Source organism: Camelus ferus, chromosome 19 (genome assembly GCF_009834535.1).
Source record: "Camelus ferus isolate YT-003-E chromosome 19, BCGSAC_Cfer_1.0, whole genome shotgun sequence".
Classification (NCBI taxonomy): domain Eukaryota; kingdom Metazoa; phylum Chordata; class Mammalia; order Artiodactyla; family Camelidae; genus Camelus; species Camelus ferus.
In genome coordinates, this window is record NC_045714.1 from 20,132,584 (window position 1) to 20,158,344 (window position 25,761).

The following is a 25,761-nucleotide window of genomic DNA, read 5'->3' on the forward strand; positions in this document are numbered from 1 at the left end:
ATTCCTGTCCCTGGAAACAGGGCCCTCCTTTGGCCAACCTTAAGTCCCCTCGGGAAGATTAGGCTCTGTATTCTAATAATTAGTCCTTTTCATGCCTATGGGAGAGCAGCGCTGATTGTAAGCCAGGCCTTTTATTTGTGCTATTTTAGTTAATCTTCCCAATAACCGTAGGGAGTGAGTACTTGTTACTATCATCCCCATTTTACAGATGGAGAAACTGGGATCCAGAGGGATTAAGTAGCTTGCCCAGAGTCACATAGCCAGCAAGGAGGGATTTGAACCCAGCCAGTCTGATGCTGGAGCTGATGCCCTTGAACTTCTGGGGGTTAGTAAGGAAGAAAGCCTGGAGGGACTGTGTGCTGGTGGAGTGAGAGGTGTGCGTGTGAGCGTGCAGGGAAAAGGTGGCTGTAGAGGGACAGGGCCACAGGAGAGGGGGACCCGGGGAGGGGGAGAGAGGAGCCCCCGGGGTGGTCAGCCAGGCTGGCCGATGGGGCTGGGGGAGGGGAAGGGGGCGGGGACGGAGACGGGGCGGGGCTTGGTGAGCCCGCCCCCGAGCCCTCGCGTCGCTTGGGAGCTAGTGGGAAGCGGCGCACTGAGTGGGCCGGGCTGGAGACCGGAAGGCCGGCTCCGCTACGTGGCGGCCTCTCGCAGGCTCCGCGCTCGCGGCCGAGCAGCCTGGGCGGGCAGGACCCTGCCTCGCACCCGAACCCGCCTCTCCCTCCGGGTTTACTCCCGCTAGGACTGGACTTTTATATTAAAAGGTGGATTTAAACATGGCCAGCTTCAGTGAGTGATGCAGCGGGCGCTCTCGGAGACGCCGGCCACCCACAACAGGGTGTCCCTCCTGCCGTGGGTTCCCCTTCCTCCCCGCCACGTGAACCGCCCAGGCCGCTGGCCCGAGTCGTCCGCGGGCGGCGGGCATCCCTGAGCGAGCGGGTGCTCCTGGCCGCAGCTCGGGCTGCCCGGAGGGCCGGCCAGTTCAGCCTCCAGCTTGGGCGCGGGGGCTGGGTGTGTTTTGGTGACAGCCGTATCCCCAGCACCTTGCGCTGTGTACTTAGGTGCACACCAGACGTTTAAGCTACACAACATAGCCTGCAGACACGTTCAGGAGTCAGCCATGGGTCGGAACCCCAGCCCCACTACTAACCAGCTCAGGGGAGGGCTTAACCTCTCCAAGCATTAGTTTACCATCTCTGAAATGGGGGTGACTTCTGAATGGCGTTTTGAAGATTATCTCTAATATTTATTGATCATTTCCTTTGTATCAGGCATCATTTTTAGGGCTTTGCCTGTTTTCACCGAATCCCCGCAACAACTTACTGAGGCATGTAAATCATTATCCCCGTTCTGTATGTGAGGAAACTGACCCTCAGAGAGGTTAAGTAAGTTTCCGAAGGTCACACTATTGGACAGGCAGTGTGCTAGGAGGCAGAGCCAGGTATCAGACTCAGGCAGTTGGCTAAAGCTGCTTCTAAAGTGTGTGGGTCTTAGCATAGTGCCGGGCACTGGTGAGTGCCCAGCGAAAGGGAGCCATTGGTGTTTATTAACAAACAGGTGGGGGATGGAGTGGAAGGTTCCTGGTTCTTTTTGAAAGAAGTGAAACGACGGAATTTTGTACTGTTCACTGTTCATTCATTCGTTCAATCTTTATTCAACAGTTCTGCAAACATTGCCCAGATGCAGGGAGGGTGGGTGTTGGGGACCAAATGACTCAGGGTTCTTCATGCTCCTTGGATCCTGTTTGGGGGCAAGGAGCAGAGAGCCATTCAAGTGAATTTAAGGGAGAAAGTTTCCCTGTAGAGACCTGGGCAGTGGGAGGAGCTGTGCAGCCTCGGGGACCAGAGGTTGCCAGGCACCTGGGCCTGTGGTCACTCCTCTGCCAGCCTGTTCCCCACTTCCCCGCAGACTGACTGTGTCTTAGAGGCTCTGCCCCTCGGGTCCCCCAAAAGTAGTGTGCAGCGGATTCTGGGTTGCCATGGTAACAACCCAGACACTAATTCTACATGTTTATCGGTTCTTACCACTCCGGAGTCTGCATCCCCTGATTGTAGTTGGGTCTTTCTGAGTTTAAATCCTATCCCTTCCTCCTCCCACCAAGGGGTGGGCTCATCTGTGTGAGAGCTGACTGCCTGCTGCTCCATCCTCAGCAAGGAGGGGGACACTGCTGAAAAAGAGTAGGAAAGTGTCCTCATAGTGTCTACTATGAGCAGACTAAGGGACGGGGCACTGCCAAGCGTCCCTTTCAGATGACTATTCTACACTATTTTTATTTTGTCAATTTATATCCCTTTCCCCAAGACTGTTAATAATAAGCCACGAGGATGTCCCAAAGTATATTTCCAACCTTGTTATTGCCGGTTTCCTTCACAAGCCAGCTTTTCTGGGCAGACCGGTCTAATCTGCCAATGGGTCATGCCAGCTTCCTTACTGCCCCCAAACTTCTGCTCACACTTTCCAGAAAACCCTCCTTTCCAACTCTTAGCCCTTAAAACCCAGCTCAAGTTCCTCTAAGAACTTCCCACACGACTCCAGCCTGCAGTGGTTAGGATCTTCTGAGTGTGTCTCCCACTCATTTGGTCATCTCCTGTATTGTTGTAAGGACAAGTTAGTGAAAGACTCTCAAATGGATGAGAGAAATAAAAAGATTACTGGTGTCCTGTCTGGGCCCCCTTCCAGGCTCTCTCTGCCTGTCACTGCCTTTGAGCTATTTTACAACTTTGTAAGTCGCTGAAAACCAGCAATAATGCCCATGACCGGTGTTTAGAGAAATGTACATTAATCTGGTCCTGTGGAATCCAACTGATTATTGCCCTGTGAATAGACTTCTTCTGCACCTATATGTAAGGTGATTCCAACATTCTGATTACCTCTACCTGTGTGATTCTTGGAATTCCCCTTTGAACCACTTGGAACAGCTCAGTTGTTTTCCTCATTAATGAATGAGTTAATAGAACCTTTATAATTTGATGAGAGTCATACTTTTACCTCCATCCCCCAAATTATTCTTTGATATTATTTAACTCTTGAATGAAAAAAGAATAGTTTGGCTTACTTTCTGTCAGTGTTTTGGGGGAGCGAGCCACAGAAGTCAACTGTAGCTAGCTTTAAGCAAGAAAAGAATCTATTGAGAGATTATTGGCTGGCTTGAGAATCTACAGAGAACCTGAAGTTGTGGGCTTGGAAAGTGGACTGGGGCCGTGGGTGGCTTGGTGGCAGGACTACGGGCAAAGGCACGGGATGGGCTGGCTTGGAAACCACCATGGACATGGCCACTGCTGGACGTCGCTGCTAATGGCCTTCAGCTTCTGCCTCGACCCCCAGCGGCTGCTGCCACAGTGTGAACACTGACTGGTTCCTGCGTGTTCTCATCTCTTGCTCAGCACTGGGAGTCCTGGGCAGGGTTATCCTGTTGTCTGAGCCAAGGCCCATGCCCTCCCCCCGGCCTCTGGTCTGGGAGGCAGGGACCTACCATCCTCCAAGATTCAAACAGTGGGAGCACCTCCCCCGGTAAGAAAAGGGCTGCCCCCAAATGACAACTGTCTACCAGTCTTTTCTTGAAACTAAATTGTGAGGTCTGGAAGTATCATCACAAAGTCCTCACATTCCTTTTTCAGACGGTGCGGGGACCACTCAGGGGCCAGGTCTCCCAGACCTGGTGGATACTTTTTGAGGAGGCCAGGAGAATATGGAATTAGAGCATGTCCCAGCTGGGCAGGTCACAGACGTCACCTCGCCCGGTCCTCTCTCAGGGTCACTGAGCTGTCTGAGCTGGAGGCTCTGTGTGGCCGTGGATAGTCCTAGCCTCGCGCTTTGGGGATTGTCCATCAAATGTTCATGAACTGGGGCATGCCCGCTCACCCCCAAATCTGGTTATTGTCACCAGTGGGAGGGAGCAGCGGCCAGCTAATTTAAAACAGAGCACCCCGAGTCGCGTGTGGTTCCTGGGCCGCTTCCCAGCTCTGTTGGCAGCAGACTTCTCTTCCGCAGTGGTTTGCTGACGTGGCTGCTGCGGGCGGACGGGAGGCACAATTTTCTGAAGATCCGTTTGCAAAACTGCAGCCCTGCCCTTGAGAACCCTCTGCATATCGCAGCTGTGAAGAGATGGGAGTGCAGGGCCAAGGGCGGCCTTCTGACGGGCTGGCCAACATCCCCGGGAGGCCCACGGCTTTGTCCACGCACTAAGGAGCCGAGGCTGTGTCATATCCCTTCTTGTCATGGTCCTTTGGGGTAAAACGGGTTCCTGTCTTTGCTGAGCTTCCTTCTCCCTCTCCCATTTCTTCCACATCTCATCCTGATTTCCAGAAGGGAGGAAACAGCCTGGGACTCAGGGATGCACATGCGACCACTGGGCTTCCTTGACCCCCCCCCCCGACTTGGAGAGATGAGGGTAATCCCCCCACAGCCATCGGCTGTAGCCTTGGACTGGAGTGGTCTCCAGTGGGGTTGGGGGTTCTGGCAGACAGGGAGGCCCTTGGGGTTCAGCAGAGGTGCCCTTGCCGGGAGACGGGAGGTGTCTGGCTCCACCACTGTCCAGACCCCTTCCCCCTCTCCACCCAGGCCCCTTCCCAACTCCAGAGGGACCCAGCCCCCTGGCAGCCCTCACCACCCCTCCCTTCTCTCTGCTGCTATCAGTCAGACCCGGGTTCAAATCGCCCCTCTGCCACTTACTGGGTGACTGTGGGCAAGTTCCTTCCCATCCCCGAGACTCAGTTTCCTCATCTGTAAAATGATGATGACAATAAGACTTGTCTCAAAGACAAGGCAGACATAGAAAGTGCTTGCCGGGCTGCTACTGTGCTGTTTTATGTGCTTTCATCTTTTTTGTTAGTTGGATCAGGTGATGACTCTCTTTCTCTTGCCTTTGGTTTCTCGCAGAGTGTGGTACCTGGTAGGTGTTCGAAGAGTTGTTGGCGGAGGTGGTGGGGAAGGGGGTTGACCCTGTTGGGCGCTGCCTGGTGTCTGCCGCATTCTACTTACTCTTCATCATACGCCACTAGGTGGAGATCATACCCAGCTTACAGACGGTGACACTGAGGCTGAGAGTGCTGGGAGGCAGTGTCTTCCTAGAACCCAGGGCTGAATTCTGTTCTCCCTAACTCCTCTCTAGTTCTTCTGCTCCATCAGTCTGCAAACACCCAAGAGTGGTTGATTAGCAGGAGAGAAAATGAAAAGGCAGTCAAGATTTTTCTATTTTATCTTGTTTTTAAAATTCTTGCAGACATTTGCTTGCCTGTCTGAAATGGTCTTGAGCCTGGTTTTGGGAAGGAGCCCCAGATCCCTGCATTTCCTTGTACACGTTTTCAGCTGGAGTGGTAGAGGCTGCCCCTCACTCCCTTAGTTCTCAGGAAAGCAGGGGGAGTAGAGAGAGGACCCTGCTGGGTCAGCTGGGGCTTTTCTCCCTCCAGGGTTTCCAGACTGGTGGGTTCTACCAGCTATGGGCACAGCCCTTACCCGTCAGGGGTGGCTGTGTGCTTGGGGTGCGGGCCGGTGTGCACATCCTGGAGTCACACCCACCACTGTCACTCCATTGCTCTTTGAGTCACTCAAAGCCTCAGTTTCTCCATCTGTAAAACAGGAATGATAACAGAACCCACCTCAGGGATGGTTGTGAAAGGTAGATGTGTTTATGAACAGAACCACCCAAACCACTCTAGATACACTGAATTTCCCCACCCCCCAGGCAATCCCTGGAATCGGGGGCTCCTTATGTTCAAGAAAGATCACACACATTCTTTCATGTAGTGGGGGCACTCTCAATTATTATTATTTTTTTTAACAAACAAGAGCTGTTTGGGTGAGATACGTTACCAGAAACGAACTCCATAGGGTCGTTTTGGCCATTTACTAAGGTCATCTGAGGAACTGCTGGATGAAAAGGAGGCTGGCAAGTTTAACCCACGTGTGGAACCGACTCTATGGCATCATAGGTTGCAATGTGAGCGTGAACAGATCTTTTGAGGACACTTAAGAAAGCTGCAGTCAGTGGCTGCAGGATGGAGAACAGGCACTGACACCTCCGGATGAATGGACCACCAGCTGCCCTAATGTTATGCAAATAGGTGTTCGAGGCTTGGGATAAAAATTCCAGTGAAAGCATCCTACACATTCCAAAAATGCTGTATCCACTGCTGGGAACCAAGACGGGAGGGAAGAAGATGTGCTCAGAAAACTCAGATGACTCAAAGGGTGGCTTTGATGATGGCGGAGACCCTGAGCGCACAGATGAGTTGGAAGGGGTGGCAAGAGATTGAGTCGTGGAATGAGGATGAAGACAGCAACTCTTCTAAATTAACATACAGTTATATGTAACGTGATCGTAGACATGAATGACAAGTCATAAATTAATTGTTTACATAGACATTTAACTATTTCACCTACTTAAAAAAAGATTATCTATTCAATCAGGTCACACATCCTTTGGATCTTTTGAGTGGGGAAATAAGAATCATCATATTTTGGGGTTTGTTATTTGGGTGCTCTCGGTGCCCTTTCTCCCCCAACATCCCCTTTCCAGAAGGCCCCACTCTATCCCTTGTGACCCTCTGCCCCAGGGCCACCTCTGGCTGCCTGCACTGGGGGTGACTACCAGGGCCAAGGAATTGATACCCCAGGAGCAGCCCTCACTCTGTGACTGATGGGCTGGGGTATAAATCCCCCAGCTCCCTCGTCCCTTGAACAAGTCGATGCTGGAGTGTGTGCTCTGCACCTGCCCCCACAGTTCCCAGGTGGCGTTACGGTCCTGGTGCCCCAGTGGTAACCTGCTTGACAGCCCAAACTTTATAGGCTGTTACTTTCCTTCTCCCTTCCTGGTGCCTCCAGGATTCCCTCCAAACGAAGTAAGTTGACGAGGATGCTTGTCTCAGGTCTGCCTCTGGGGAAATCGCACCTACAGCAAGCGCATAGGACCAGGAGAGCGCTGTTATTATCACCCACAATTACTCTGATAAAGATCAGGAAAATGCAGTTCTTGCTTTGTGTCCTCTTTCCCCAGAGCTGGGGGAGCCCGGCCAGGGGTCTCTTTTAGGTCTGGTTGGGAAAGGGGAGGTCTGACTATATATTTATCTCAAAGCAATCTCAAAGTGATTTTCTCTCTCTCTCTCTCATTTATATGCCTGAGCAGCTAAGCCAAAAAGCAGTCCATCCAGAGCAATTAAAAGCTTCCTTTGCCAGACCTTGGGGATTTCTCTCTGATCAATGAGAAAAACACCGCAGCTGGAAGACAGCCGAAACCAAGAACAGGGCAATTGTGTGCTGTTCAGATGAGCTAGAACACTATTAAAATTTGTTTTTAAAAAATCTTTTTTATTTTCCAATGTAGGATGGGGGGAGGGATGTCATACAAAGGACCAGAAATTTTTCATTAGTTTTCCAGCCCGTTTTTCCCCAAATTGGAATTTATTTGTGAAAACCTGTATTGGGTTTATGAGCCATGGTACTATTATGTTTATGATAATATGTGATATTTATATTAAATTATTAAACATTGTATTTATAAGTATATTTATAATGAATGATACAGTAATAGCAGGGATCTTGTAACTCTAGTTACAACGTGCTGGTCACGTGCTAAGAACATCAGGTGTATCTCAGCTGACCCTAATGACACTATGAAGAGGTCACTGTTATCATCACTTTTTATCGATCAGCTACTCAGGCTCAGAGAAGTTAAGTAGCTTGCCTGAGACCACACAGCCAGGAAGTAGCAGAGTGGTTACAAACGCAGGCAGTCCGGCTTCAAAGCCTGGGTTCTTCACAGTGGGAAAAGCAACCTGGCTTTCACACCAGAATAGAAGGGACCGACTTGCTTGGCCGACGTCATTGCCAAGGGCGGGCTCATCCGGACTTGCCTTCCCCAAACAAGCTGAAACAAGGTGGATGTTGAGTCTCATGCCATTCCTCCCTGCCGCTCTCTGCTGCAGAGAAGTCGGAGAGTTTTACAAATTGGGTTTCCCCAGGTCCCAGCTGCCTGTGGCTGCAGAAGGAGCCCCTAGGAGACAGCTCTGTGTCCACAAATAAGCCGGTTCCCACTGGAGCCCATGCTGTGCTGGGAGCAGTTGAGCGATTGCTTCTTGAAAAACAGGGTGAATGCAGAAAACACCCAATGCTGGCTCCTGGAAGAGTCTGGGGTGCCCACGGAACAGGGAGTGGATGAACAAGGAAAGTCTCCAAGGGATATCTTGGGATGCCACAGGGAATAGAGTCCTGCCAGCATCACCTGGTCGTCATTCACTGTGTGACTTTGGCCGCATCACTCCTCTGCTCTATTTCCTCCTGGGTGAGGTGGGTGGATGGTTCAGAGAAGCCCTGAAGTCCCTCTTACTCTCAGGGATCTGTGAGCAACACTTCCCGCAGGCGGCTGGGACCCCACCCTTTGCTCCACGCACTTCTGCTCTCTCCACATCCTCGTGCTGGCTCGTGTCAAGCTGAGGGTCCGGCTGGACCACTGTAAATTCATGAGGTCAGTGAATGGGAGCTTCTTTGTGCTTGGATTTGCAGTGTAGGTTTGGCACAGTGGATCCCAACCAGGGGCAATTTTATCTCCCTTGCCCCCGGACATTTGGAAGTATCTGGGAATATTTTTGGTTGTCACGAGGGGGAGGGTGCTGCTGGCATCTACTGGGCAGAAGCCAGGGATGCTGCTAAGCCTCCTACAATGCACAGGACAGGAAGCGTGACCCGGGCCGTCGTGCCAGTGGGTGAGGTTGAGAAGCCCTGGACCAGAGGAGGCTGGACGGACCATGGGCTGCAGGTGGCAGGGACTGTGCATGCCCTGGCCTTCCCTCCTCTTCAAACTCCTTTCCCCCAACAACCGGGAGCAGGTCACCAGATAAGTATGGCTGCAACAAGTCAGAGTTATTCATTTGAGAAAATAAGCCATACATGCATTCGGTAAGAAATCCTACAAAAATGGCTCAAAGAGGCACACAGTGAAGAACTACCATCCTGCACATCCGTGTATCCTGGTCTCCCAGGACCCCTGGCCCACCGGTAGCCACCCCTCACCTGTTTCTTGTGTTATGTTAATCTTGTCAGGCCAGGGTTTCTCAGTCATAGCACTAATAACATTTCAGACCAAATAATTCTGTGTTGTGGGGACTGTCCTGGGCATTGCAAGATTTTTAGCATCATCCCTGGCCTCTGTCCTCCAGATGCCAAAAATGTCCCCAGACATTGGCAGATGTCCCCAGGGGCCCTGGTTAGAACCACTGTTCTGGAGATAGCCGTTGCATATTCTCACATATATGTATTCATGAAAACATGTATTTTTCTTTTGGTGCTTGGCGATATTAGATACTCATTGAGTATTTATTAAAAGAATGGGTACCTGAGAATAAAGCAGTTTAAATAATCAGTCAAATCCTGTCTTAAATGGCAGGTGACATGTACCCTAGCACAAGTACAGAATATTTTTTTCTGATTTTCATTTACCGGTTTTGCTCGAAGGAGGACCATCTTGTGATGCTCCCTAAACTCTATTTCTCTCATGGCTAAAGGCTGGGGTTTGGGGGCTGAGTCCCACACGCCTCAGCTGTCCTTTCTTGGAAGCAGCCGGGCTGCTGCAGTGATGGGGATGACCTACGCCCAGCATGTGAGGGCCTCCTTCCCCTCCCCCGACCGACAGGCTGGGAGAGGCGCCGGGGACATGCCTGGTCCTACCCCCAGGGGCCCCTCCCACTCGTCTGTCCTGCTCTGCCAACATCTGGCTTTCGTGACAAACTGTGGCCTCAGTTCCGGAGAGTGCCCTTTCTAAGAAGGTGGGGGCATCAGTCCAGCTTGGGCAATCAGCCCAAAGTCCATTTTGTGTAATTCTGGGCGGCCTGCCCAGTTTCTTCCTGGAGTGCAGCTGGGCCTGGGATGGTCTCTGGATTTTCTGTTTCCTGGGGTGGAGTGGGTGGGGAGCTGGGAGCTGGGCAGGTGACCTGTGCCCATCACCTTTGGGACCTGCTCAGGCTGGACACCCCACCCAGGGCCTGCTTGCTTATCAGTGGGCCCTGGACGGGGTGTGGATGGGGGAATGCACGGTGGTGGGTGGGGGAGGGGCAGGGCCCTGGGAAACTCCCCAGGGAACAAGGCAGATTACGGTCAAGAGTCATGGTGACAGGTGCCGCCTGGATGTACTGGCTGGGAGTTCAGCTGAGGCCAGGCTGAGGGTCCCTCTTTGTGGTGGTTTTAGGATAATCAGACTTATTCCCCGGTGGCTCGTTGAGGACAAAGAGAGGTACCTTCAGAAGCTGCATGACCCTGTCCAGCCGTGAGGTCCAACCACGAGGATGAAGTCACCCACCATGGTTCATGCCAGAGTCTCCTAGCTGAGTCACAGAGGCCCACCAGGTTCAAGGTGGAGGACACAGGAGGGCTGTGTCAAGGTCCCACTGGAGGGAAGCACATGGGATGGGAGACACTGTTGCGGCCGGTTTTAGAAAATGCCACCTGCTTTTAGAAGATGCTGTCATGGGCTCCAGCCCTGGAGGAACAGGGGAGAGCAGAGTGCTCCCTGGGTCACCGCAGCCCTCAGACCCCTCAGCTCCCCTGACGATTCTCTTTTAAGCTTCTCTCCAACAGCTAGTTCAAGCGGGGCGGGCGGGGCCGGCGGGGGGAATATTCAGGCGCACTTGCCAGGTCTGCACCTTCAGGCCAGCAACTCTTATCCATCCCGGAATCTCCTTCCTCTCCTTGGATCCATCCTCTTCTCCCCTCCTCCCTCCCTCGCCATCAGGTCTGTTCCCAGCATTGCCCCATGTTCCTTCTTGAAGGAGGAACTGATACCCATTTTCAGCCTCTCCTCGACTTGGAATCCTCCACTCCTCTGAGATTGCCCTCATATGGTCACCAGCGACCCTCAGTCACCGAATCCTCTTGGTTCTTGTCTTGTTTGCTTTGCTTCTCTGTAGCACTGACCATGACCTGCCTTCCTTCCAGGAACTCTTTCTGTGGTGTCCCTGCATCTTCTCCTGCCTCGCAGACTGGCTCCTTCCTTCCACGCGCATCCTTGGTTCTCACCTGTCATTTAACCTCATGACTTCATCTACTCTGTATTAGTGCTGACCGCAGAATCTGTTCCCTTGTTTCCTACTTATCTCATGAGCTCTGAATCTCACAACTCCGACTTCTCCCTAAATATCCCGACCTGGCAGATCTCAACCATCTCGATCAAAGTTAAACTCAGTGCCCACATCCCACTTTGATCCACCCCTTCCAGAGGTGCTGGGCGCCGCCATGTAATCCATCAAGACAGAAACCGCAGTGCGTCACCAGTGCTTCCTTCTTCTGCTGCCAGGGAATTAACTGCATGGAGTTCTAGCAAGTCTATTGCCAGAATTTCTCTTGAACTGATTCATCCATTCATTCACTTATTCTTTTACTTAGCAAATAAATGCAGAACGTGTACTCTACCCCAGGCACTGTTCTGGTGGCTGGAAATACAGCAGTAAACCAAGAGAAATTTTTACACTCTATGAGGGAGAGAAGGACAATGAGCAGGTAAACAGGCAAACACAGAGCATGAGAAATGGTGGTAAGGGCTGTGAGACAACACGGCTGGGGCAGGGGCTGGGAGAAGAAGCAGGCAGACAGGGAAAGCCTTATTGACCAGCTGACATTTGAGTAGAAGCCAAAAGGAAACGAGGGTCAGCCAGGTGGATACTGGGTCTTTCTTCTCCATCCCCATGGCTACAGCCCTGCTTCCCTGTAACCATGGCAACCACCTTCCCAAAGGGAAGGTGAAATAATGAGTGTGTTGCTTGTTACACAGCAATGGAAAACCAATACACTGGCCCTTACACCATGTAGCAGTCCTTCATCCGTCCCTGCTTCCAAACAAGTTTGCTTTTTCATGTCCTGTGACCACAAGTTTGGTAACTGTACATTTTCTCTCTGGTTAAATCTTATCTGGCCTTCAAAACCCCATTCTAATACACCCTCTTCCCTCCACACCTAGTTTGTCCTGGCCCTCCTCCCACAGCCCCTGGCCCTCAGCCCTCCACGCGCGCAGCGTCGGCTGGTGTGTGCGTGCCTTTTCTCCCTCCGCTCCAGCTTCCAGCACATCGAGGCTTCCTCACTTGGGGATGGGGGGGGGGTCCTGGATGGGATTCACACTATCCACACATTCTCTCAAACTGCTTGGAGGAGGCTGCTCTGGGCCCACAGCTTTCATCGGATTTTCAAAGAGGCCTGAGGTCCGGAGAAGATTAAGACTGACCGAGGCAGGATGTCAAGACATGTCTCTTGAATTTAAGCCGCTGGGTTAGTACCCACTAAGGGAATTTTCAGTTTAAGCCTGGTTGCTAATTGTGGCTTTGCCAGAAGAATTTGAAGTTTCCTGGGCATTCCGCAGGAGAGCCTCTGCTCTGACACGTGTCAAACGGCAGTCATCAGGCAGGCAGCCCCAGGCTCCAGCCAGGGATGAAGGTGGTCCAGGCTGCGGAAGGAGAAAGGGTCGGGCATGGGGGGGAGGCGGGGAGCAGGGGTGCAGGGAAGCTCCTTCACTTGCAGGAGGAAGAAACCAAAGGGAAAGTCTCGGAGACAAAGTGGTGGGGGCGGGGCGGGTGCTGCGCCCAGGAGGCTGGCTCGCTCTGCGCTGACGGGGGGACGGTGTTTCTCCTTTTAACTGTGCCAGGTGCTGGATCACCGCTCCCCGCGCCGGCTCCCCTGGGCTCTCAAGGCCTGCCTTGGCAGTGGCAGGTTATTTTTAGCCCTCCAGTAAGTGCAACAAAGCAGGGCCGAGCTCTTGGCTCTCGGCTGGCAGGGCGCAGAAGCTTTCTGAGGAAGCGCAGGACTCCCTCTCCAGCCACAGGGGATGTGGGTCCGGCTCCCTCCGAGGTTGTCTCCCACAGGGGCTTGGAAGGGACGCCCTCACCAGCTGGAGGGGCCGGGGAGGTGCGCTGGGGCGGCTGGGGCAGCACAGGCCAGCTGCGCTTTCTCCAGGGGGACGCGCTTGGTGCCTGATGCTGGCCTCTCCCGGAGGCTCACTCTGCGGGAGAAAATGATTTGTCCTGGGACCGCCTGGGCTTGGATGGGCAAGGCAGGGCGCTCTAGGCCAGGGGTTGGGAAAATGGGTGGGCCCCTGACCTCAGCTAGAAACACTTGTCCCTGCAGTGAGGGGAGGTGTGGGGGAGAGCAGCTGGACCCCGTGGTGAACCATCAGGGTCAGCCTTGAGCATTGATCTGCCAAATATTTGCCTGGATCCCTGCCCCTGCCGGTTTCCTGCCCTCACGCCCTCCTCGCTTGTACCCGGGCCCTGCCTCAGGGGCACAGCCCTCCCCCTTGTACCTGGAGGGGTCGGCACTGTTTCCCAAAGAGGCCTTTTCAGGCAGGCCTGGCTGGTACAGCCCCTTCCTGGAGGGCATGGGCTGCGGGTGAAGGTGACAGGCCGGGGGCTGGGTGCTGGGGCCAGGTTTCCCCACGGACCCTTTGTTTGAAGTGGCTCCCTCAGCGAAGCTGGACTGGAGTGGTCAAGGTTCAGCGCAGCTGCCCACGGAGAACCAGCCTCCACGAGGCCAGGCCATCTGGGCCTCCTCCCCACAGCCGCCCCGCCCCACCAGGAGCAGATGGAGGGAGGCGGGAAGGACTTGGCCAGGGCCTGGGAAGAAGGAAAGAACCCATCTGCCTGCCTGTCTGTCTGTCTCTCTCTCTCACACACACTCCCCAAGAGTGTCTACCCTGGGGTCAGCCACCATGCCGTTATTCCAACGTGCTCAGCCATATTCCAATGGCTAAGTCACAAGGCCAGGCCTGATTCAAGGATTGGGAAACTGGCCCCAGCTCTTCATGGGAGAAGCGGCAAAGTCCCCTCACACAGGGGCACGGATGCAGGCAGGAGAGGAGGACTGTCACCATGTTTGCAGATGTTCCTCCCCGGATGCACCCTCTGGATCCTGGTAACCCTGGAGTTACTTTCGATCCATTTCACAGAGGAGGAAACTAGGATTCAGAAAGACAGAGCAGCTTGTCCAAGCGCACACAGCCGGGTGTCAAACCCAGGGCGGGTGGACCACTGATGCTGCCGAGACGGGGAGGGAGAGAGAGAAGGTCCTGCACCTGTTCTTTGAGATTCCAGAACCCGGGGCAGGGGGCAGGGCCATGTGCCTGCCTGGACCACTTCCTTCTCAAGTCACGATGAGGAGAATTAAACTCCTGTCACTGGAAGCCGAAGTCATAGTCCTCAACACGCTGTGATCTCAGCCCCATTCTCTGCCTTTGCCTTACCTCTGGTTGAGGCAGTCTTTACTTATCCCTCGAGGCCCAGCTAAAAGGCCACCTCCTCCATGATGCCCTTCCTAATCCCGCCCCGCCCCACCCCCTGGAAGTATGAGTTCTTCTCCCTCGAAGTCTGCCGTCCCTTCATGGGCTTCTTGCACTGCTCTCACCATCTTCTGATGACTGTGTTATAGGCTTTCGCTACGTACCTGTCCATCTTACTTATTAGACTAGAAGAGAAAGTGTTTGTTTTGGCCTCAGGGCCGTGGTGCACTGGTAAACCAGCTCTCTGATTTGTGGTGCTTGCCAATTCTCAGGGTGTAAATACTCCCACCGTGGCCAATTTCAAGCTCTGACAGTTTAACAACAGGCTCACAAAATTCCTGAGTACTTACCAGCTGGCTCTGGTGAACCAGTGCTCATGGGCTCCAGCTCACCACTGCTAAGGCTTAAGGTGTGTGCCTTTAGCAGGTGCACATCAGGCTGGTGCCACAGAATCCTTGCTTAGATGGACTACTCTATTCAACTTATTTTTTTCCAGTCTGGAGCCCCTGCTTTGTTCCTAGAAGAATTTAGAAAGGACATCTTGGGGGGGATCATCTATGTACATGGTGACAGTCCTCCCTTGTACCATGCCCCATTGTGAGGGGACTTTGCAGCTTCTCCCATGAAAAACCGGGGCCAGTTTCCCATTCTTTGAATCAGGCCTGCCCTTGTGACTTAACTTAGTCATTGGAATATAGTCAAAGTGACTCTGTGACCTTGGGTTCGTCTGCTCTTGTCTTGGGATCCTGCCAGCTCCCGTGTATGGAGCCCAGGCCCCCCTGCTGAGAATGAGGCTGAGGCACCCCACCTCAGCTAAGCCATCCTAGATCAGCCAGGCCTGGCAAACCCTGACGCTGGCCAAAGATGTAGGAGTGAGCCCAGCCGGGGCCAAAAGAACCAGCTAGCTGAGCCCAGCCCAAATTGCTAACCTGCAGAACCATAAACTAAATAAATGGTTATTGTTTTAAACTCCTGAGTTTTGGGGTGGTTTGTTACGCAGCAAAAGCTCACTGATATAAGACCATCCTTGTGTACAGAGGTAGCTCAGCTTCCAACTGGACTGTCCATCTCCGAGTGAGGAAGGAGGAGCCTCCTGCACCCTGTAGCTCATTAGCCATGAACTCTGCTGTCAGCACTGCTGGCCCCACAGCACGTGAATTCTGGGAGAATCTTAATCCTCCCCTCCACGCAGCCTAGAGGAACCCGGAAGATGTGGATTCACTGGCTCCCTGATAGAAGGCTTGGACGAGAGGCCTGAGTCTGTGGCCTTGGACCTGAGCTGAGCTGAGCTGAGCTCTCCTCTCACTTGCCTTTGTCTGTCACACGCAGCTGCGGGGCTGGGTTCTGCCCTCTTCCTATTGAGCAGTGAAGACTTAATTGCCTTTTGGGGGAAATGTCCCACCAGGAATGGGAAAACTCACAAATTTCTCTTTTCTGCCCTGTAGAATAATTTTTTCTTTTTGGGTGGGGAGAAAAGATCCTAATGTGTTTGGGGTGGGGAGGGGGGAGAGAGCTATGCCTTAAACCATTCTTAATAAATTCCTACTTTCAGTTCAAGAGTAAAATCTTGCCTGTGACCTGTGAAGGGTGTGTGAAAAATACAACCCAGCTCATTCCGCCCTCTAGGTTTGAACCACCGAAACTCTCGCGGCAAAGGGGCATTCTAGAGTGCGAGAGAGGAAGCAGGCCAGGAAACGGGTTTGCAACTGCAGGCCATGGCGTGTGGTTCTCCTCCACCCAGTGACCTTGGGCAAGCCACTCAACCCCTCTGGGCCTGCACAGGGCAAGGGAGACTGGAGAGCTCCGCAGCCCCTTCGATATGTGGTCTTCTTATTGGCTTAAAGGGAAAAGCCAGGGAGAACCAGAGAGGAGGCTTCTGGGAGTTGACTCTACCAATGGGAGTGAGTCCTGACCCCGTTCCATTCGCATGCAGTGTGCTCACTATGGTGACACGGACTCAGTGGTGGCACCTCACTCCGGTGCCTCCCCCAGATTGTATTTGACCTTGGGATGCTGTCAGAACATACACACCCAACATCTCCCCTTTCCCTGCCCACCTCAGCCCAGGGGCCAGGAGCCTTGAACTTGATTGGGTAAGCGAGGAAATGTCAGTAGTGGGCAGAAGGTTAATTAGTGTCACTCCATCATTGAATGACACGCTGTCTCTCATGGATAAGCTGTGTGACCCTGGGCAGGTTGCTTCACCTCTCTGATCCTCCATTTCTTCCTCTAACTTATGATGTCTCGTGAAAAATTTATGATGTTGAATCACAATAAATGCTGAAAACAGCAGTGGTGCTGATGCACGCTTGTTACGTAGAACACATGCAGAACTGAATTTTTTTCCTGTCTACTTAATAGACAATCACGTTGACCCCCGAAGGTCTAGTTTGGCCTCAAGCAGTCACATTACATGTGCACAGACCTGGGAGGTTCGCATTTTTCAGTTTCAGGATTTTGAATTTTCTCAGTTATTTGTGGACACCTGGGACTCACTTTTTAATTCTGGGGGGCTCTAAGAATTTTTTTCCTGGGTTTTATGGGGACACACTTGGTGTGTATCTTAGAGGTTTAAGATTGTTAAAAGAATGAAACAGTCCACCTAAAGCATGAAGCTTAGTGCCTAGACTCCTAAACGCTTCGCCAACAGCAACTGCCTCCCACTCCCATGCTGACCCTCACTCTGCTAACCAGGAGTTAGATGTCCAGCTCTGGCTGCCAGGGCCACTCAGGAGCCACTGTGCAAGGAGGGTCAAGGGCTGGAATCCAGCTGTGCTAGCTCCCTAGACCCTAGGTCAAGTGACCTGAAGTGCCCACAAGGTCATTCCCCCACTCTCTCCTGATGGGGAGAGGGTGACAGAGTCTACTCTCTCAAGACTCACCCCTCCACTGCTGTATGGATCAGAGGAGACGCCAAAGTGTCAGCAGAGGCAGTCTCCTGCCGTCAGGCAGGCGTAGCCGACGGTCTCCTCTCCACGGTGCAGATGAGCCATTAGCTACAGTCCTCCTATTCGCCATCATATTCCCCCTCCCCCTCCCTCGCTCCGCCGGGTTGCGGAGCCCGACCCTGTGGACTACATTTCCCAGGCTCCGTTGCACGCGGGCTTCCTGTGGCTTCAGCCAATGGGAAGCGCTGGAGGGAGAGTGGCGCCTGGGAGGAAGGGAGAATCCCGGGTAAGGTTCCCCGCAGACCTCCCTGCTCGGAGTGGTGTCTGCAGCTGTGGCTGTGTCCCGTCCACGGTTCCAGCTCCTGCTGGGCATGGGTCCAGCTCCTGATATACCCTCTCTTACTTTGTCCCCTCCAGCCCTAGGGAAGCAGCAGTTTCTTACTGCTTCTAAGATCTAGGCTGCTTTGCTGACCCCTGTTAGTTTTTCAGCTACTGCTACCTTGTGTTAATTTACTATTGAACCACTTGGCCTGGGCTCTGGTTTCCCACTGGGACCCTGGCTGCTGCAGCTACCGCGGTAGGCATCTTGCAGCCAGCGGCCCCTGGACCACTCCTTGGACCTAGGGATGTGCCCTAGAAGAAGGGGCACATAGGATCATCTAGCTGGGCATCTCCCCGTGGCCTCACCAGCTCCTGACTCTGTAGGGAGAAGCATGGCCCAGAAGAGCCAGAGTTGGGGCTCTATAGGGCCCAATGCTCGGGGCAGGGGCTCTCTCAGCAGGGTCAAAGTGCAGCACTACTCTGGACACCCTGGGATTACCCCTTTCCTGGTGGGCCCACTCCTTACTCCTGGATCACTGGGGGCTCACTTCCCCTCTTCTAAGGGATGTTGAGTTCAGGTCATTTCAAGCTTATTTCCTGTCCTCAACCATCCTGCGATGTAATGAGAAAGATCTTTCTCTAACGAGGCAAAAACTCTTAAATTCAGTCTCTGTGGGGCACTCAGTTTGGAAGGTTATCTCACTCTGTAGCGGAATCTTAGCTTTCTCTGAGCAGGTCCCCTGCCTTGGGGCTTACAAGCCACAGGCTTGCCCATGAGACCCTGTCCCCACACCTGCAGGTACAGTGCGGGCCACCCCCTTCCTGTTCTAGACCTCCTGGAGGCTGTCAGCTCCCCGCTGGCTCCCCCATCCCAGGCCCTTTGCTGCTCAGACTGTCATCTAGGAAACATGCAGGCAGATGTTTCTGGCGAGCTATGGGGCTGCGGTTAACCTGCAGGGAGCCAGAGAGGGTGAATGCACTGCTGGGGGTGTTCTCTCCCCCTGCCCCCCACCCCCGCCTCCCCTTCCCACCCCCCTCCCCCTGTCCCTGCCACCTGGGCTCTCTGATGAGTGACTACGTGTGTATTTATAGCCACAATGACTGTGGTGGGTGCACTTCGGCCTCTGAATTAAATTCCCCTCCAGCTGCCTGCAGGGTCAGGAGGCCCTGAGTCTGCAGCTCGAGCTACAAAGCCCTGATGCGGCACAGGGGGGCCCACTGTGCTGGGTCTCTAAAGCTGGAGGCCCCTTCCACAGATGAGGAAACTGAGGCAAACTGAGGGGCAGGGGCTTGGCCCAAGCATGCTGACTCCAGGGGCCTGTCTGTGGACTCTGCAAACAGCAGCCCCTCCTGAGAGTGGGGGCAGCTACGCAGGGTGACCCCAGCCGAAGTCACAGGGGGAGGTGCTCCCTGGAGCCCACCCCTGAGGGGCGTGCGTCCCCCACCCTGGGCCGTGTCACCCAGAGCCACTCCAGGGAAGCCAGATGATACTTTGGGAGACATGGTGACAGGGGAATTTTGCCAAGTCCCGTTTACAAAGTAAAGCAGAACAAACCTGTGTGTGTCCGTGTGTGCGTGCATGTGTACAAGAGGTTTGTTTGGCATGTGTAACTATACAAGTGTGTGTTAGGGTGTGTGCATGTGTGGATATGTGTATGCGTGGGAATGTGTGTTTATATGTGTGTTTCGTGTGTACATGTAAGCAAATGTGTGTGTATGTGTGTGTGTCTCAGTTTATAAGAGCACACGTGTGTCTTTGTGTGTACATTTGTGTGTCGTGTATGTGTGTGTATGTGTGGAGGGAAGCCCACACCATGGCATGTCACCTCCTGGTCGTGTCCCCTCCCAGGGGAGGCAGCAGCAGGACAGTGACAAGCTGTCTGTGTTGGCCAGTCTTCCCTCCTGTCATCATCTTTTGCCCCAATTTTTGTCTGCTAAAGGCTTCTCTGGGGCCTGCTACTTTTTCCGTGATGCCTGGAGACTCTCTGTCCTTCTCATTAATGAGGATGTGCACGTTCCTCTGGGAAATTTTGGAAAATACAGAAGAGCACAAGGAAAAAATAAAAATCACCCTTAGTCCCAACACCCAGCGTCCTGGCTGTGGCTTAACTTTCCTCTGTGGGCTACAGCTGGGACTTGGGGGGACAGGAGAGGAGAGAAACCCGAGCACCATTGTCACCCCAGGGCCCTTGGTCCCTGACCCCACACCGATCAAGTCTTTGGGAACTGGCGGCTCCTAAATCGTCTTCTTCTGTTGTTGCTGAATTCGCCGTGGTTCACAAAGCCCCTGAGGTGACTGGTTTGGCCTGAGCTGTGAAGACAGACACACTGACCTGGGTTTAAATCAGGGTTTCACTGACCTTCACTTTGGTTGGGTCAGTCACTTAACTCTCCCAGACTCAATTTCCTTATCTCTAAAATGGGATAAAAGTAAGTACCTCAGAGGGTAGTTGTCAGGGTGCCCCTTCCCACCCCACCTCATGCTTCTGGTGGCTTCCCTGGCAGTGGCTATATCTCTGCTGTGGTTTCAGCTCCTTCCAGGTGGCCTGAACCATGGGCTCTGGTAACCTCACCTCTTTGTGTCTTTTTCTGTCTTGGCCCTTGTGTGGCAGTGAGTTCCTGCTGTAGCTAAACTCTCTGGTCACCTTGCCACCTTGTTTGGTTCCTCAGAAAGTCCAAGCTGCAAAACAGATCTCCTTTATTAAATTCCCTCGGTTGAAAGAACTTGTGTGGTATTGGTTTCGCGCTGGGACCTAACTGATAGAGACACGGCATGCACGGCAGTGTCTGGAGTATAGAGGATACTCAACGTGTGGCACTTGGGTCTGTGGTTGTGTCCCTGCTGGGCTGGTGACCACCTCACCAGTGAACCTGTCCTCCAGGTGAAGAAGTCAGGATCCCTGCCTTCTCCCTACTCTTGATCAAAGCCCTCGCTAGACAAATTTAGTTTCTTGAATAGCATGGCCTAGGGGTAAGGGGATGGATTCGGGGGTAAGGCAGCCCGGGGTTTGAATCTCAGATTCACCATCACTAGCTGGGTGGCCTTGAGCAGATCATTTCAACTCGGCTGCACCATCTAAAACCAGGGGATAAGACCAGTGATTGATAGGGAAGTGTCGGTGACGTGCTCGGTGTAGATGAAGTTACCATGTTTGTTAACTATTATGATTAATATTCTCACCACTGTCCCTTCTTTCAAGAACTTGGGGTCTTTTCACTTGGATTTGAGTCAGTGGACATAAAAGTGGCTCGCCCCTACTCCTTGATGTGAAAAGCTCAAAGTTTGCTGGGAAAGGGTGAGCAGATTTGCATAGGGGTGGAGAATCATTGTGGGAAGAAAAAGATAAAGACCCAGAGCCTTCCCTTTTGATGCTGGCCTCAGAGCATCTTGAGAGGGTTGAGGTGGTCACTGAAAGGTTGTGGACTTTGCCCTGATAGAGACTGTGCCTGGTGGGGTCTTGAGTGTGCAGAGCCAAGGGCTAAGTGGTCACAGAGGGAGGGCTGGCTTGGCACACATGCAGCTGAGGACAGAGGCACGTAGTGAAGGGCTGTAACTCTGGACACGAATCTGCTTCTCCACAAGACACTTAGAAGTTGTTCTTAGAATTCACCTTGCCCCTTCTCTCCTCCTCTTGGCCCGCATATTTGCTTCTGCCTGAAGTGCCTTTTCATTTCTTATCCATCCAGCAAACTTCTATACACACTTCAAGTCCCAGCTGAGCCATCACCCATGGGGGCCTTTGGTGACATCCCCAGGCAGGATTAAACGCATCATTCTCTGTGCTCAGAGCTTGTTCATTCCTCTCTTGTGGCGCTTAGCAGCCCTCTCCTGGGTACTCCGAGTCGCTTCTGTGCCCTTGCGGTGTGGCACTTTGCCCATCCTCCTCTGTGCCTGCATCCTAGTTTGCACATCACATTCCTATGGTAACAGCAAGAAGGATAGGTGGTAACTGTCGGGAGCTGTACCTACGTGCCCAGTGCCTGATGGGCATCACCTCGCTGAACCCTCACCCCTTCCCCCTGGGGTCCCCTCTCACAGATGAGGAGGCAGACCCGCGGCTACCTGGCTCCGAAGTCTGTGCCCTTAATGGCCATCATTTTGCTTGTGAACCGCCCCCCAGGGGAAAGCGCCGGCTTATTCCCGCTTTTGTGTACCTAGTCGCTGGCGGCCTTAAGGAACGCCAGAAGGGAGAAAATAACCCTCCACTGTGCTGAGGTGCCAAGATTTACTGAACCATTTCCCTTAAGCGGCGGTGACTACTTCCGGACCCATCTCCTTCTCCGTCCGGATTATTTTCTTTGGGTCGGCTCCTGGAGCGAAGTCTGGGCCCGAGGATGTGGCGCGTCCTGGCGCTGCCACGTCAGCCGCCACCCCCCCCACCCCCCCCCCCCCGCCCCGGGCGCCCGCAGCGCAGGGCTGGCCCCACTGCCCGGCGGCCCCGCAGGCCGCGTCTCACCTCCACGTGGCGCTGGCCGCCGCCCCGGAGCCGGGCCGGCGGGGTGCAGGGGGCGCCCCGGCTCCCTCCCGGCCGCGCGGGCAGCGCTTCGGCCCGGCGGAGGGGAGCAGCCCCAGGCCGTCCTCGCCTGACCGCTGCTCTGCCTCCGGCGTCCTTATTTGGAGGGACGCGAGGTGGGGAGAGAGGAGGGTGGAGGGAGGCAGCCCTGGGAGAAAGATGCGGGGCGCAGGGAGGCGGGGAGACGGGGACGGGGTGGCCCTGAGTGTGAGGGCGGGCGGGGGTGGGGGCGCGGTTAAGCCTTCAGTCCCCCTTCCCATCGCTGCAGGGCTGGGGCGCAGCAGCTCCCCGGTTTCTGCAGACCTTCCCTTCCCATCCTTGGCTTACAGAGGGAAAGGCACATTGTCGCCCTAATCTGGGGCTGGAGGAGCTCTTTTCCAGCCTGAGTAGCACGGAGTGGGGTGAGGGTGGGGCGTGGGGGGGATGCAGGCCCCTCGCCCTCCCAGCTGGATCTCCTCCTTCCTTCTCTCCTCCCCTTTTCATCTGCTTCCACGTCTTCTAGCATTTGCGCTCCGCCTGCAAATAGGAAGCCAGAGACACCTGCATGGGCCAGGTGAGCCCAGAGACACCCAGGCAAGCACAGAGACACTCAGTTTAACTCAGGCACCTAGTTAATGGTACGCTAATCAGTTAAGATCTATTTGTCTGTATGTTTTAGGGTTGCCAGATAAAGTCCAGGAGGCCTAGTTAAATTTGAATTTCCGGTAGGCAATGAATAATATTTTTAATACAAATTTATCCCATGCAATATTTAATATAAATATGCCCCAATATTGTGTGGGACACACTTATACACTAAAAAAAAATTATTTATTGCTCATCTGAAATTCGAAGTGAGCTAGGCATCCAAGGTTTTTATTTGCTGAATCTGGCAACCCTAGTGTATTTTCCTTTTCCAGAATTCTAAACCCTCAGAATTCTTCCCCTCTCCCCCACCCCACCTCCCTTTTTCACCTTCTTGGTGGAGGTTCAGCTTCTCCTAGACCCCAGCTCTTTTTAATTTCCCTCCTCCCCTGGGTTTTATTTACTTTAGCAACGTCACACTGGGTCTCAGTTTCAAAGTCTTTGATGTTACTAGCAGAGTCTCGGGTTGAGGTAGCACAAGCTTTTAGGAAGGTTTCTTCAGGACATTGGGAGGAAATTAAACCTCGGAAAATATGCTTGACATTTTTTTTTCCTTCTAAAAAGAAAGTCTGCGGATCGGGCTCCGTTATGGTCACGGGAGCACGAACAGCGGAGTTAAGGCCAAAAACCTCATTTCTCAAGCCTCCACCAGCTGCAGCCCCAGCCAATGGGTGATTTATCTCCAGCTGCATTGGCAGCTTTCTCAGGGTTTCCATCCTTAGCTGACCTTGTCCAGGGAGGCCCTGAACTTGGAGGCTCAAAGGGATTGGAGAAATCAGTGAGACTGGGGCTTCCCAAACTATACTGTGCACACAGATCCCCTAGGGAGCTTTTACTGGTCTCAGCGCCTGGGCTTATCAACTCAGGATCTCCAGGGGTGGGACCTAGGCATCATGATTTAAAAAATAACTCCTCAGACGATTCTAGTTTGAGAGCCAGTGAACCGGAGCAGTGCTTCTCTGGCTGGCAGGAGCTGATGGGGAAATACCCTAGCTTCTTCTCCGCTGGGATAACTCTGAAGCACGTGGTCCTCATCTGTTGGTCACCTCTATCCTGAGTGGCCCGTTTGCCCACAGCAGTAACTGGCTCTGTAAAATGCTCTTTACTGGCCCCCTCACTTCCTGGGAAGTGCCAGGTGCTTTTGGTGGCAAGCAACAGAAACCAGATTTGGGCTCTGACATCCTTTCCCTTCAATTTTCTCATCTGCTTGCTTCTGTAGGTCAATTTTATTCTTAGCTGGCTTCCCTCATGTTGCAGGCCTGCACTCTCTAGATTGCATCTGTGTTCCAGAATTTCCCTCTTCAAGATAGCAGGATCACTACCTGCAGCATTCCCTGGGAATTCTTTTGCTAAATGACTTCAGTGTGGGTTATATGTACCAGCCACTATGCAAGGGGGCTAGGACTTCCCGAAATTGGCTTATACCAGTCAAGGCCCACCTGGGTCCAGGGCGGGGTCAGGCACACAATTTGCATGGCTGCCAGGTGGTGGTGGTGGTGGTGGTGGTGGTGATGTTTGGGAGCAACCTCAAGGCCAAAGGAAGGGTGATATGCAAATGAAGGGGGGAGGGATGGGAGAGCAGAGGGGTTGTAGGAGCCCCAAGCATCCTAAGTGGAGTCTGCGACAAGGCAATGTACTTTCACAGCCATGTCCTCTGAGGCTCTCAAACTCTTGTATCAGCTCTTGGCAAAGCTATTCTTTCCACTGCAGAAGTTGTTGTTCATTGGCTTGGCTGTGTCTAAGGAAGGGTCCTCCAGGATGGATCCTGGGACAAGGACTCATGTGCCTGTGATTTATTAAGGGAGTTCTCCCAGGAGAAGCTGAAGAGAGTGAAGGCAGTGGGTCAGGAGTCGGGGCGAGGGGCCAAGCCAGGGACGATCTCAGACAAAGTCCCGCAGAGGGTGGCTTCAGCCCGGTTCTCGGGAGCTCTGGAGTGTGAGGGTACTCAGGGTTATCTTGACTCAAGGCAGGAGGGCTGGACTTCCATATACCGGTTCTCATTAGTCCTTCTCCAAGGATGGCAGGTGTGGGACACGTGGGGAGAAACATGGAAGTTCTAGGTGCCTTGGGCATACTGCCTCCCAGCAAGGAGCTCCAGCAGCTCGAGGCGGCCCTCCCAAAGGAGCCACAGGTGCACTCTTGGGAACGCAGAAGCACTTCAGAGCTGGAAGGAGTCCAGGGCACACGATGGTGGAAGGGGACCTGAGGGATGGGTGGAGCTCTGACGTTGCCCACTGCAGACAGAGGGGGGCCCACGCTCTTACCCTTACACCAGAGGTCTTCAGCTCTGACCTGCAGGCCCAGCCCTCAGATGCGCTGTGTTTAGCCCACCCTGTGCTGACCTGTCAGTGCCTTAAACAGCAAAACTGTGAAGGTCTTTTGGGTAAGAGTAGTGTGTCTTCTTCAGGAGCCCGGACAGTGGACAATCAAGTCCTAAACACTGCATTTTAATATTGGAAATTAACCTATTTAAATATATTGTGATTACTGACAGTTACATTGATTGATTTTATCTCCTCTGCTGTTTTCTATTTACTATGTTTTCTTGTTACTTTGGGATTAGTTGTCAACATTTAAATCTCAGGCGATTTTTACACAAATATCCAGATCAGATTTGTTACGGCCCTATGGCTGTAGTTGGTGGATTCCAGAGTCTGCTCATCCTGAGCAGTTTCACCTGGTGGCCCTGATACCACAGCCACCACCACTCTCTATTGTGCCCCAAACACATGCACTATAATTTTTCTTAATAGGAAAAGTGAAGAGGAAAGATAACTGTACTCGCATCTCTAAAGTAGAGGGAAATGCATGGCCCAAGGATGGTTAATGTGGATACAAGATGTGTCCGTGTCTGAAGAACACAGCCCAAGACGCCATTAAGAAGCCTCCATCATGGTGCCCGTGGGGCATCTGCGTTTGCCCCTCCTGCTATAAGCTCTGTGCCCTCATAAGACTCTACCTTTTCCGCCGCGATCCAGCTGCCCAGCGGCCCCTCTCCCAGTGCCGTTTTGTTACTAGCAGCTGTTTTTCCCCTTCCAGCTCTCCAAGTGCTGATTTCATTTCTTTCCCGACAGAAGTTTGGAGCCAGGAGGGAAATGGTTTGGCAGGAAATCAACAAGCGATGGGAGGAAGAAGACAGCGTGGAGAAAGCAGATGCCGGGTAGAAGTCTGC

General features: G+C 53.2%; 2 long non-coding RNA genes across 2 annotated transcripts; both read right to left on the reverse strand.

Moving 5' to 3' along the window:
• Nucleotides 1–1,644: 1,644 nt before the first annotated feature.
• Nucleotides 1,645–17,258, reverse strand: LOC106728576. Its single transcript, XR_001364834.2, has 3 exons — nt 17,125–17,258; nt 5,452–5,564; nt 1,645–5,125 (listed from the first exon to the last, which is right to left on the reverse strand). It is a non-coding gene; the product is annotated as an uncharacterized LOC106728576 (long non-coding RNA).
• Nucleotides 17,259–20,132: 2,874 nt separating this feature from the next.
• On the reverse strand, nt 20,133–22,153 carry LOC116657915. The gene is made up of 2 exons (XR_004313086.1): nt 21,909–22,153; nt 20,133–21,370 (listed from the first exon to the last, which is right to left on the reverse strand). It is a non-coding gene; the product is annotated as an uncharacterized LOC116657915 (long non-coding RNA).
• Between the last annotated feature and the right edge of the window lie 3,608 nt (nt 22,154–25,761).